General features: G+C 38.6%; 1 pseudogene; it reads right to left on the reverse strand.

The window, feature by feature from the left end:
* Positions 1-109: 109 nt before the first annotated feature.
* Positions 110-13733, reverse strand: LOC128948941 (aldehyde oxidase 1-like; annotated as a pseudogene).
* Positions 13734-14032: the final 299 nt, after the last annotated feature.

Below are 14032 nucleotides of genomic sequence, written 5' to 3' on the forward strand. Positions count from 1 at the left end.
ATTTTCTGAAAGCACTTTCTTCTTCAAGTAACTCAACACAGTTAATTCTATATAGTTACACAGCTACAGATACCAAAATATTAAGTCTGTTAGACTAAATTTAATAATGTTAAGCATCAAAAACATCAACTAAAGAAACAGTTGCATATTAAATAGCAAAAAAAGGCCATGGGGGTTTCATTTAGTGTTATTTTTATGCTGCTTGAATTTGCAATTTTTTTCCTCCAAAACTTTGAAAAGTGCTGCAAAGTGAGAAGGAAAGTCAGGGACTAATTCCAGAGATTATTGAGACCTTGTACATGAAGATATGTTGAAAAGGTGAAGACTTGACTTGTGCTTCTAACTTTATTTGGCACATCTAATGTTCTCAAACTTGGTATTTTTAGAGACAAACTGAAGGACTCAAGAACACTGATAAGAGGATTATCAAATGTATGGGGTACAGAGTAATTTATTCATCCTTGGGTTTAGGTGCACAACTGACTGATGTATACCTCACCCACTTATCTCACAGGCCATCTCTTATCTCTCTGCATAATTCACACTGGAGTTGAGCTTCATGTGCAAACTCCAAAATGTAACAATCCTGAAAAGTCATCATTAAGGCTTGATCATTCACTTGAACATACAAGGCATCAGTCAGGTAAATGAAATCTTTCTGTACTTTCATGTCCCAAGGAACATGAACCTGAGCTCTCAAAGTCCCTTTGCTCAGAGAGACACAAGACAAAGAAATTTTACCTTCCAGTAAGGGTCCAACAAGTTTGTTTAGCACAGACTGTTGTTGAGCCAGCACCTCCATAGAAAATGCTTAGATCCTTTATCATGTCTGTACCTTCTTCAAAAAGGACCCTCATCCCAGCATTGGTTATCGGAAGAGCATTTTCCCGTCTTGGTGCTTGTCAAAATGCAGAGACGTACTCCCCCTGAGCAAGATTACAGAAATGCAGACATGTAAGTATCTGAAAGTAGATTTTGTTATTGTGCTATGTGAAGCAAGAGAACAGAAAATTAAGAGCACAAATTCAACTTCCTGAGGATTCAAGACCATGCATTTTCTCCTCTTGACCTTTCAGTAGATTTAGCATCTTTGATTTTCTAGCAGCTCGTACACAATCCTCCATCACCTACACAGTTCAGATGACCTAGATTTTTTCATGGTAGATAACAGCAAGACAGGGATTTTGTGGAACTGTATTTATAACAAGACCATAAGTTTAGAGGCTTCAAGGTATTGCCAAACTTCAGTATTCATATAAGATAACCCATAATTCTCTTCTAAGATCCCATATCCACTCTTGCAAATCCAGTATCAGTTAAAGACTATTATTCAGTTCAGCAACATTTATGGAACCACCATATGCACATATCCAATCTTATCCCATTTTAAGGAAAAATCCTCAGGAGATAACAATGCTTTGCCAATTTGATGCCAGTCATATCACAGGTGTGCAGTCTGCTTTGGTGAGCACAATGGCAACTTGTCCAAGACCCCTTTCCACAGGGGATCTAGACAACTGCTATTTCCCTCATCATTTTAGGGCAAACTATTTTCTGAATATTACTCTTTATGTAGCATTGCCAGCTACCTGCTGAGTTGTGTTTTTGGCTGAAACTGGGAGATACTATGGCACTGAAATGAATAAATGTAAGGAATTCAGAAAGTGAGCAGTAACAGTGCTAGTTCAAACAGATGGATTATGCCCCTTCTTGCTCTTTATTTCATAGTCTTTAATTCTGCATAAAGCAAATCTAAATAAACTAATAACTTACCTTCCTAGAATAGGGAATATGGATAGAGACTAAGATCTCTTCTGGTGTAATGGTATTGTTACCAACTCCATCTGCAAAAATATCACTCACAGAAATCTGTCGCCTTTGTCCTAAAAAAAAAAGAAACAAAAAACTCAAATCCAGAAAATTCCCTACAATTGTGCAATTAACACAATATCAATAGTATTTTAATTAGCAAGAAATACCTGCTGCCTTCCTGAATAAATAAACACTACAGAGCTTACATAAAAAACTATCAGTGATATGTTCCATAAATTCAAATGGTTGCTCCATCTTCCATAACATCATAATACCAGATTCCTAAAAAAAGTACTCAGAGGTCAATCCCCATTCTATAATCCTCCCTTCCAATACTGCCATGATGATTCCACCCTCAACCCTATCAACTTATTCCAGATCTCTGCAGCTGCTGTCATAACTACCTTTCAGTCTAAAACATACAAAATGAGGAAGCAAACTGAGAGGTAAAGAACTGCTGCAAAAGTAGAATGTTATTAGGAGGGTGGGGCTTTTGTTGTTTAGGTTTTGGGTTCATTTCTTCTTTTCTTTTTTTGCTTTTCCCCTGAGATTCTGAGCATTTCCAGGAGTCCAGAAAGAAATAAATGCTATTGCTCTTTCCTTTCTCTTTTTGGTATTTTATTCTGAAAGTGAACATATTTGTTATTCTGTGATGGATATTATGAAAGATAAAATTCTCAGAAGGAAGATGACAAAATTCTGCAAGGAACCTAAATCTCTAAGAGCCCTTTGAACATTGAAATGCTACAGAGACAGGCTATCTCCTCCTACCTTTTGAAGCCAGATTGAGCATGCAGTTGCTGGCTGCCAGAACAGGATTCAAGTCTGATGTTGATTTTCTATTTATGATGTTTCCACCAAATGACTCGAAAAAATAAAGAAGTTTATGTTACTTTTCTCGGTAATCATCATATTAAGTGACAATATGAGATGCAAATTATATGTACATTAATACGTATTGAAAGCTACAAAAAGAGGTATTGATAGAAAATTCATGGCAAAATCAAAATTAAAAATGCAAGTTCTACATGTGGTCAGGACCAATTTCACATTTGTTACAATTTTTTCAAATAGTAATTGTAAGTAATTCCCAACATACAGCAACATTTCTTATCTGTTCTCCGCCCAGAGTTCTCAATTGCTGCAAGACAGCACAGAAAACCCTTGTCTTCTCTTCAGGGAACTTGGCAATTGCATTTGTCAAGACGTCTTTCACTAGAGAGAGGCTGCAGGCAGCTCCCAGAGTTAACCCTGTAACCAAAAGATTATGAAAGTGTAACACATGCATTGCTTTATTGCCTGGGTTTTAAAGTGTCTTCAGACTGAAGAGTTAGGACAGCTCATGGGAGCTAAGGCAGATAAAAGGAGAGAAGCCTTTGCATTTTAAAGGAACTGGAACCTTTATTTCAGGAGACTGAGGGTAAAATCCCTAGAAATTATGAAATAGAACTAATACCTCACCTCCTCTGCTGAAAGGGAAATCCCTTCTGTGCTTCCAGCTGCACATCCCAACTGCTTCCCTTACACCTTGCTTTGACTGAGTAAAAATTTAGGAGACATCACACAAAGGTGAGTCAGCTTCAAAACGCTTTCAAAAGACTTCCTATTCCAAAGCATGACTTCCATCCTAATTTCATCTTCCTTTGCATATGTACATGCTAGTTATTCTTCTAACATGGGGGTAGGTAGCATTGGCAGCAAAAACCCAAATAGTCCTAACAATGAAGACAGTATCATTTTTCCCACTCGAAAGAGAACTCATATGCATTTACTTCGGAAGTTTTTTTTGTAAGATTATACTTCTGATTTTTTTTGTAAATGGTACACAGTTCCCTTCTATTAAAAATAATTATTTACATAATAAATGAATGTTTTCAATGAATACTGGGATTCAATTAAATGTATAAATGAAAACAGAAATAAATTTAATGCATTTTAATTAAGCAAAGCAATATTAAATTTTGTGTATTTAAAAGAAAAATTTAATCAAAACATATTTTGCATTTAAATCTGATGAAAGAGAGGAAATGCTGTTTCTGGCTGGCAAACTAAACTGCATATCTCTTGTTTAGGACTAGTAAGTCTCACCTTCAAATACCTAGGTTTTATTTACACACTTTAAAGAAGGAGTAAGAATTCTCCCAGCTTTTTTCAATTCCTAGCTACTTTTCAGCAAAGAATAAATTAGTCTTTGAATAGAACTGGATGGCTGACCAGAAATAAAATAGATATTCTAAATGCAACGACAGAACTATCAAACACAGCTTATCACTTAAGAAAAAAGTGCCTTTCGGGCATATAGCAAATAATTAATCAGATATGACTTTCCTTAAAAATTTGGCTATAAGCTAGTACAATGTAATTTTTATTCAACTACTTCAGACTATTATACTAAGCTGAGACCTGTTCTGGTTGTAGTTCTAATCCACCAGAAATTATTTAAAACCCAAAACCTAGTCTAGCTAAAAAAATCTCCACGCTTAGTATAAACATGTAAGTTGAGGTACAACATTTTTAACCCATTATAATTAATGTTGTTATGATTGAGAACAAGATCAGTCAATGCATATCAGTGATGCCAGTTTAATCACAGCCTTTTTTCTAATGTAACCAAGCATGCCACATGCTAACTCTCCCTGTGGTTCTGTAAGGATCTCTCTGCTATTCAGCAGTCACAGAGCAAATCCTGCATGACTGACCACCAGAACCAGTATTGCCAGAATAATCACCCTTGCACTAAGGCCCAAGATAATATTGCTGGTCAGCTCTGCACTGAGTCAGGAAGCCAAAACCCTCCTGCACTGTGTTTGGCAACAGCCCCTTGACCTGGGAAACAGCCAAGCACGCTTAGGGAATGAGTTGCTCAGCACTCTGGAATGGTGCAGCATTCCTTACTGCAAAGAAATCTTCTATTTTGGAAAAAAGTAATGTTTACTGACCATCATTTGTGTATTTCAGCACATTCAGATCAGGGATCCTTGCAGGAGCAATAAGAACTGGATGGAACACACCTCTGAACTTCATGTCAGGTCCTACAAGACAGGAATAGACGCAGACAAAAAGCTTTTCCATAACGACAGCTCCCACATACTGGAACGTAAGCTTAGGGATGAAGATGCAAAAAGAACCACAAACGTAGCCCCAGTCCTCTCATGCACACTGGAACTAAAGCAACAGGAGCTGTTCTGATCACATACATACCCACACTGGTGTTCCCAACCACAAGAGGTGCTTTAGGGTAGGTGGCTTTCAGATCCAGCAGTTCATCCAAGCTTACAGGAGAAATCCATGTTACTCGCTCCCCACGAAAAACCAGAGTTCTTTTTGGTTGATTTTCTGCCATTCTCTGATGGAGAAACATGGCAGATTTAAATATTTAGACATACAGACAGAAGTGAGGCCTAATAGACAATAGACTGAAAGTCAAAAATGTTCTTAAACAACAGCAATTCTACACAGTCCTTTAAAATTGGATAAAAAGGGGACAGAAATGTTATGCTGGCTAATGTTTGCACAATGATGAAAGTCGAGACTGTGTGGGTGAAAGGTCTTCAAGTAATTCCAGTGGGCTTATAAACAAGAATGATAATAAACAGTCCCCTAGCAAAAGATGTAGGGATAGATCCTGCAATTGCTAAAACTGTTAAAAAAGTGATGAAAAAATACTTAGTAGTAGTTCTTGGAGAGCACCAATGGCACTGACAGCAGCATCCCCTTCTAGATTATGCATACACTTAAGTGTCTCCGGCTGTTCTAGCACTGATCACTTGGAAATAGCTTGTGAACCAGTGCTGGTACAAACACACAGTAAAGAACTCCTGTCCTGCAGTCATCAATCTTTCTCCAGAAGCAGTCAGCTAACTACAGAATCTGGCTTTGAATCTCTACAATGGTAATAAAGTAAAACAAACAGCATTCAGTTTTTCTAGGGCAAATACTGCTGTCAATAATTAAGGATGCCTAACGCTTTCAATTCCAGCTGTTTATATCTTTGGCATACCTTAATCACAGGGGCTAAACACTCTCTGATCTGGGCGGCCATCTGAGAACAGACTAACACAACTATTAAGCCACAAAACTGTTTTCCGATGTTAAAAATTGTTTGCTATTCAGTTTGCTGTGAAGTATTTTTATCTTCAGCTGCTGGACTGAAAATTCAGTTTAAGTTGCTTCTTTACCTTCTCACCTGACATCTAACTCTGCAGCTTCATTTTCCCAATATGACTTTTTTTTGGTATGCGAATATTCAATAAGCTTACTGGGCAAAAAAACAACAAGGAGTATAACAACATTAAAACGTTCTGACATGTCTTCTGATGAATTACTGCTAAGCAGGACTTAAGAATTAATTCTGAACAGAGCAACAAATAGTCTACAAGCAGCAAAAGGTACCATTAGTTCTGGAGGGAAGATAAGCTCCTGGGTGGGATCTAAGGGCTGGAATTCATCTGCTGAAAACAGATGGCTGGTGGACACCTTAAAAAGAAGACAAGCAAAGACCAAGAATTTTCTCTCATCATTAATTTCACAAAACAATATTAAAAGCAAAAGCAAAGCCAAACCAATAGACTGCCACTGAAGTTAGTAAAAAATGTAGTAATTTCATTATCATTTGGATTTGTTTTTAAATCACCATGCATCATTTGGAGGTGCTGAGGTGAAAGAAGTGTTCATAATATTTTCTTAAATGCTACTGCTAACACAAATGACAGTGCAGAAGCAAGCAACTGAAGGACTAAGGACAGGCTTCCTGTAGTTCTACTATAACAAAGTAGCTTCATGCCAACCTAAAGTACTGAAAACCCAAAGAGGTAGATCAGCTATTACTGAAAGAAAATTAAGAACAAGGTGAAATACTTGTATGGATAAGAGGTTTCACATAAAATCACAATCATAGCTCTAATTTTTTAGAGTGTATCAATTCTCCAGAGTCAAGTCAGCAGTTTTCCTAAGATACCAGTACTCAGAGCATCACTGATCATTGATTTAAGCAAATTTCACATATGCCCTAATGTCTTTCACAATGTAATTCTCACTGTATTGGTAAAGCTCAGACTATTAATAGTACTGACCCTGAAGAGCTGTTCAAATCTCAGCTCTGGAGACCCAAACTACCTTATACCAATTATCTGACCACAGATAGTGCTATCAGAGCCCCCCCATACAAATTTACACATAGAATCCTCAATTTTTCAAAATATTTCCAAATTTCTCACGAGGAATAATAAAATATCATATTTATCAAATACTATATGCAATATTCTTTCTCTAAGTTTTATATTGAAGCAGGGTCAGTAGTATATTTAAAACTTTACCTTCTCTTCATTGTCAAAAAAATTATCTTCCTGATCCAAGCAACATTTTCCATTTGCTTTTCTTTGACAACAAATGGATTCCTAAAATACAAAAATCCCATTAGTGACATACTGCCCAGAATGGCAATGAGTTAAAGCTCATAAGATAAGAGTGACTCTATATTTCAATAAAGTTCTAGATGAAGTTTATTAACAAGCTGAATTAGAAGGATTAAGTGTTAAAGGAATGATATTAAAAAATTATTTTAAGTCATCAAATGTTGACATCCTTAATACAAAATAATTCCCACTGTGTAGAATTCTTTTGACATTGTGAGAGCAGATGTAGATGGTCTGTATTGTTTCCTTTACCAACTGTTCACTCCCATTTCTCCTTGGTAGGTTTCTGACACATTGCAGTGCGTGATAAATTCTAAGAACGTGGACTGAAATTCTGCTTTTATTCATGCCAGTACTAACTCACAGTAAACCACATGGAGTTACTTCAGATTACTCCTCATAATCCAGGCTAGACGCCATGTTCACTTCTGTTTATCAATTTTTCTAAGGGGTTTTTTACACCATTTACTCAGAATGACACCTTTAAACAGAGGGTCAGTGAAAATCTTGATGGCCTGTATATGCATATACACTGATGCCCCCAATCTAGCACTCCTATCACCAGTACTTCTTACCTTACAGAAGGTTTTACAGGCATCTAAGATTGGCCTGTATCCAGTACAGCGGCACAAGTTCCCTGAAGGAAGGAAATCAGTCAGAAAAGGTTTTGCTCTAAAGATGTGGCTTTAGAACGTCATATATTTATGTGAGTTTTGTGTTTTTTAAGCTCAAGGAGAAGTGTCAGCTCTCAAAAATAAAAAACAGAACAGTGACACAAGACTTAGGACCTTGCAGCTCCTGACAAAAAATGCTGTTGTTTCAAGGGGTGTATGAAATAGTTGAGATCTGCACTACAGTGAATGCTGGCTCCAGGTCAGCAGGAGAATAAGAGATTGTACAGTATTTTTTACCCACTCAAAATATTGTTCTCTTTCCCCCTGACTTTTTTTCTAGAAGTGAAGGAAACTAACGTTACACCTTTAAACTCACCACACAGCAACAGGAAATGTCCTTGGCTCCACTGTGGCTCTAGAGCACAACAGATGACAGAAGGCTATTTTACCTACAATAAATGCTCACACTTTCCCTTACTGAAGATAAGGCCAAGAGATGCAGACTATCTGTTTTAATCCTACTGCAAAGGGCCTGTCCTGCAAGGTTTATGACATTCTCAACACCAGGCATAAAGGGACCTTGGAGACGCTCACATGCAGCTGCTTCTCCAATATGACATAATTTTTGCACATCTGATTTTAAGCATTTCAAAAGACACATATGGGGATGTTTTGAGCACCTGAAACAGTCCACAGCTCTGTGTTTCATTTTCCAGGATAAAAGAATGACAGGGAATACAAGGCCTCCATCCAGCAGCAACTCTTCTAGAAAGCACAGCTTGTAAGAGTACATCCTCCATGCATGCAGACATGTATACTCACACAGACAAGCACTCACAAAGCACCTGAAGAAATGCTTCAGGAACACACCTGCAAAGTAAAAAGTGGCAATATTTACCAGCCAGAGCTGCAATCATCTGCTCTGAAGTTGGTTCTGGGTGGTTTCTTAGCAAAGTGTATATGGACATCACCATTCCAGGTGTGCAGAACCCACACTGGGAGCCATGGCACTTGGCAAGTCTTTCCTGAAACGAAATACCACAAACAACACTCCTTCCAGCACTCATCTCCATTCTAATGAATGCTCTCTTAAATAGGTGATGCCATACAAAATGTTGCCTTGGTAATAAACCAGACTTTTTAAGTAAAACATTTAAAACAATATCAAATGCAAATAATTATTTTGGGTGTGATGTTGATGCACATGTTACTAAAGAAGCTAAGTAACCTTCAGCAGACTTCTGTCTTTTTTGCACTTATACTAAAACATGAACCAAAGGGACACTGTCCAAGATGTGTCATTAGCCCAAAGAGAGCAAAGCCTGACCCACTCCAACAATCATCACGTATCAACTACTTGATCAGACTGTCAATATTAAAGTAAGTTCCATCATCAGCCTTGATCAATCAACCACCAGAAAACAACCCTGCCCTCTGTTGTCACTTAGCAGGGAAAACAACAATCTTATTAAATTTCCATGCCCTAAAAGCACTGTCACTAAATTCATTCCATACAAAAAAGAAATTAGTAATCTTCCTATATAGTGATACTGCACTCTCACCTGAACTGGATGAATCCTGGTTTTGGCACTTCCAATACCTTCCACTGTAGTCACTGCTGCACCATAAAAGGAGCAAATGGGAAGCAAACATGCATTGGCTGAATAGTGTCTTTGGAACATAAAGGGGAATAAAGAACATGAATATTATTTAATAAACAAATCTGAGTATTATTTTTCAGTCAATCAAGACATAGCTCATACTTACATACAAAGCAGCCACTATTAACATTTGGAATGAGAAGTGATCACTTTTTAGCTGTCTCTTGACCCCCATATAAAAGCATATCTATAAGGACAATTCAATGGAATTTACATCTTCCTTAATACCTCAGTCTTTTCTAATTGCCCTCTTGTCTCTCTTGCCCACAAGGAATCTGTCAACTGTATTTTGAAGAAGAAAGGTAGGGAAAGGAAGATTGCTGTAGTCATCAGAAGAAAGTAAAGAATTACTGCTGCAAACTTATAATCAAAATTCCGATCCACAGGAAATTCTGATGTAAAATAGATACCATTGTTCCTATTTGGGAACAATGTTGCAGCATAAGCCACAGCATACCTTGCAGTTGAGAAGGCCATGATCCACAGAGTATCATCAAACAATTGAGAAAGCTTCAACTCACAGAGTAACATCATACCACTTCAGAAGGCTTCAGGAGTATGCCCATACAGAGTAACATTATGTCACTTCAGAAGGCTGCAAGTGTCTGCCCTTCTTGCTCTTTAGCCCAGCCTTTTATACCTTCATGTTGATGCATTGCACCTGTGTGCCCTCTGTTCCCTTTGGTGATTGGTCAGTGCCCCTGGGCACTCCAGCTCTAATTGCTTTTAATGCTGCTCACCTGACCTACACAGCTGTAGCCCACTGGGGATGAGGCTCAGCCACAGCCCCACTCCCAATCACCACAAACTGTGCACCTACAGAACAACACACCAAAATGAAAATTCTTCAAAGCATTTAATAATTTCAATGAAATTATTTAAAATTATTGGGTTTTAATACAGTTTAATTTTTTCAGTAGTCTGCTTTAATTTTAGCTCTTTCATTAACTTTAAACATTTTCATTTGTGTTGCATTCCAATGTAATGTAATTGTACAAAAGGACAGCTGGAATGTTTTTTCCCCACCCAATAAACACTTCAGCGTACAATGACATGTAACCATTTAACAATTTGATTGATGTTTTCTCAACTTAAAAGCAATTTATTCCAGTCTTTAGCTTACGGACTCAAACTCCAGGTTTCAGTTCAAAATCTTTCTTTCTGTGGGTGGGATGTAAGGAATGGAGTTCAGTATTAAAGGGCTGATAAGACTCACACTTGTGCCTACCCTACCTTCCCACCAATTATATGACAGTATGCTGGTTTTGGCTGGGACAGAGTAGTAGCTAGTTTGAAGCTGTGCTCTGGATTTGTGCTGGAAGCAGTGCTGATAACACAGGGATGTTTAGTTACTGCAGAGCAGGGCTTACACAGAGTCAAGGTCTTTTCTGCCTCTCACCCCACCCCACCAATGAGGAGACTTTGGGAGACAACAAACTGGGAAGGACACAGCTGGGACAGCTGACCCAAAATGACCAAATCATATTCCATGTCATGTGGCATCATGTGCAACATATAGAACTGCGGGAAGAAGAAGAAAGGGTGGAAGTTTTGGAGTGATTGTGTTTGTCTTCCTAAGTAACCATCACAGATGATGGTGTCCCAGCAGTCACTGGACATCTGCCTGATGATGGGAAGTAGTGAGTAAATTGTCTACTTTGCTTTGTTTGCACAAGCAGCTTTTGCTTTATCTATTAAACTGTCTTTTCTCAACCCATGAATTTTCTCCTTCAGCATTCTGATTCTCGGCCCCATTCCGCTGGGGGGAGTGAGTGAGCACCTGCACGGTTCTCAGTTACTAGCTGGACTTAAACCACCATACTGAGCTGCAGGTAGGAGCCACATTCCAGTGGTCAAGCCAAAGAATCTCAAATTAATGCCTCCTATGACCTCTTGCAGGGGCTATCAGTATTTATTTATAAATCAAGCATTTGAGTATGATAGTTCAGCAAATTTACAATACAGCTGAATCAACAGCAATTTTTCCAGCATTCTCCTTTTGGATTAAAGTGACCTTTCCTCTAGATACTTCTACTATTAAGTACAAGTTCTACAACTCTGTTTTTAAGGTTTCATATCTGGAAATGGTATCAACAATCATAAATTTTTCTGCAGTTTCAAAATATTCTGTTGAGGATACCGTATCTTCTTTGAAGCTGGCTCATAAGTTGATATCATCACTGTGCAAGCACCACAACCACCTCCTCCACAGCCATACTTAGTTCCTGTAAGACAGACTGAAAATGCTGTCATTAGGGAAAATAATTATCTGGTTCCATTCTGGGCTTTATTCCACTCAAAGGCTTGAGACAACCTTTTTTCCTAAACTCCTAAGGAACACAGAATTTGTCTGGTATCAGCATATGTACTGGATTCTGTTCTATATTGGAATAAATTTTCAGTGAAAGCAAGATGGAAGCTAAGAAGTTACATGACCAAAATCCTCTTCCCAAGAAAACAGAAAACTTGATTATAATTTATTTTGGAAGAGGAGTAAGTTGTGACAGAAAAGGGAAGTGAAAATTACTTCTCCAAGTGAAAACTGGAAAGGAAGAAATATGTAATGGGCAAATCAGCTGTATATTTGAAATTCCAGTGGAACACTAAAACAAATTTCCCAGTTTCTCCCAGAAGGCCCATTTATAGACAGGATATTTGCCTTGCATCACATCTGAAGGATCACACTTCTGAGAGAAGTGCTCATTTCTGTGAATCTGGAACAGTGGCCAGTCTAAAACTGTGAATCAACAAACAGCTACTTTAATGTTCCAACGCCACCAAAAGAAGATGCCTTTTTGCCCCACAAAATTCCATCAGTCTCAGGTTTTCATCACAAGATCTCCCCTTTACCAGGAGAGAGACTATTACAAAGCCTGGGGACTTTTATTCTGTCAAGTTACTGACCCCTAGGTTTTTAGACTTCTTTATGAGGTGGGAGGGGAGGAACACAGACACATATTCATTGCGCCTGATGGCATAATTTATCTCTTTAAAAAGCCAGGCCAAAAATACAGCAGCTCAACTGAAGGATATTTGGATTAAGAAAGAGACATCATTTAGTGCAGTTGATTTATCTTAAAGCTATCACAACTTCCTTAATCTGGTAATTAAACCTTGAATTAAAATTTCTTAGAATTTTACTTGAATAAGGCTTTCATGAGTGACTTTAGGGAACAGACAAGAAAAGGATACGCCTCTTTCGCAGATAAGCCAAGAGCATTTGTTCAGGATCAGCATTTTTCTCTATTATCTACAGCAAGAAAGTAAAAACAAGGTTTAATTAAGAAACCAAGGCATTTCGTAATCCAGGGCACAGACTACATTCACACAAGGCCAGAAGAGAATCCTTCTCTGGTTCCCTCTCATAGTACTACACTAATTGCCAAACACCACAGGAGAGTTTGGACTCCTGGAAACTCCTTTTCAGACACATACACTTCCAGAAAAGAACTGTTAGGGCACCGGGCAAGTACTAAAAATAACTGGTGCTCAGTGAAATGTTATACTGAGGGAACTGACCTTCGGCCACACTAGAAATAAAAATGTAGAACTTTAAAGACAGCATAAAGAACTAACTAATGATTTGCAGATTTTAAAGTCTCCCTGGCACTCTGACATACTCGAATAAACATTAGAGGAAGTCTGTAAGGCTATCGGCAGTAGCGATTTCTTTTCTAGTTTTATTTATATTAACCTTCACTTGCTGTAAGAAACTGACAACAGAAATATCCACACTCTTGATCGAGTACAGTATTTCTTATTTGGTCACTTAGAATCAGCTAGTTCATTACACTTGGTTTGGATCAACAACCAGTCCTAGCAATATTATCTTTACGCTCAATAGTCCAAATTTGGGCACTAAAGTCTTGCTTTCAGTTGTGCCTCTGAAAACCTGACACCATCAAAGATGAGAAGCCAGACATCCAAGTGGAAAAAGGGGTTTGCTTACCAGCCAAGTTTGATACCCAGCTGAAAGTGTGTTTCACTTTGACACACTTTTTCTCCCAAACATAGCAGAGCTAGCCAAAATGGGATGCAACCATCCAACCTTCTTCCGGAGGTTTGTGTGAGGCTTCGGTTACACTCGTTCTAATAAATCTGAGGAAGCCAAATCTATGCCCTTCGGGGTTGCTTCAGGCACAGCAGCCCCCCTCTCTCCGGCCCGTACTTCCCTTCCTCCCGTTCACACAGAACACGAGCTCCTGAGCCCCCGCGGCCCCTTGCTGCGCCATCGTTCGCAGCCCGGCACCGGAGCAGCAGGGAAAGCCGCGCAGCTGGACGCGCCCTGGGGCGGGGCGGGGCCGCGGGGCGGGCGCGGAATGCGGGGCCGAGCCAGGCGGTAACACGGGCATTGTTTCCAACAAATATTGATTTTCTTTAGCTTTCTAAAGCGTTATTTAAGTGTTGAAAAACGAAGTCGTGCCTCGCACTTTCTCAAAGGACACAGGTGTTCTTGCAGAGCTAAACAGCAACGTTAACACTGTGCACTGTTATCGGGTTCTTATAATATCACCAAGAGTAATTTAAAATT

Source organism: Melozone crissalis, unplaced genomic scaffold, assembly GCF_028551555.1.
Source record: "Melozone crissalis strain CALT ecotype California unplaced genomic scaffold, PUWL_Pcris_2 ptg000178l_1, whole genome shotgun sequence".
Classification (NCBI taxonomy): domain Eukaryota; kingdom Metazoa; phylum Chordata; class Aves; order Passeriformes; family Passerellidae; genus Melozone; species Melozone crissalis.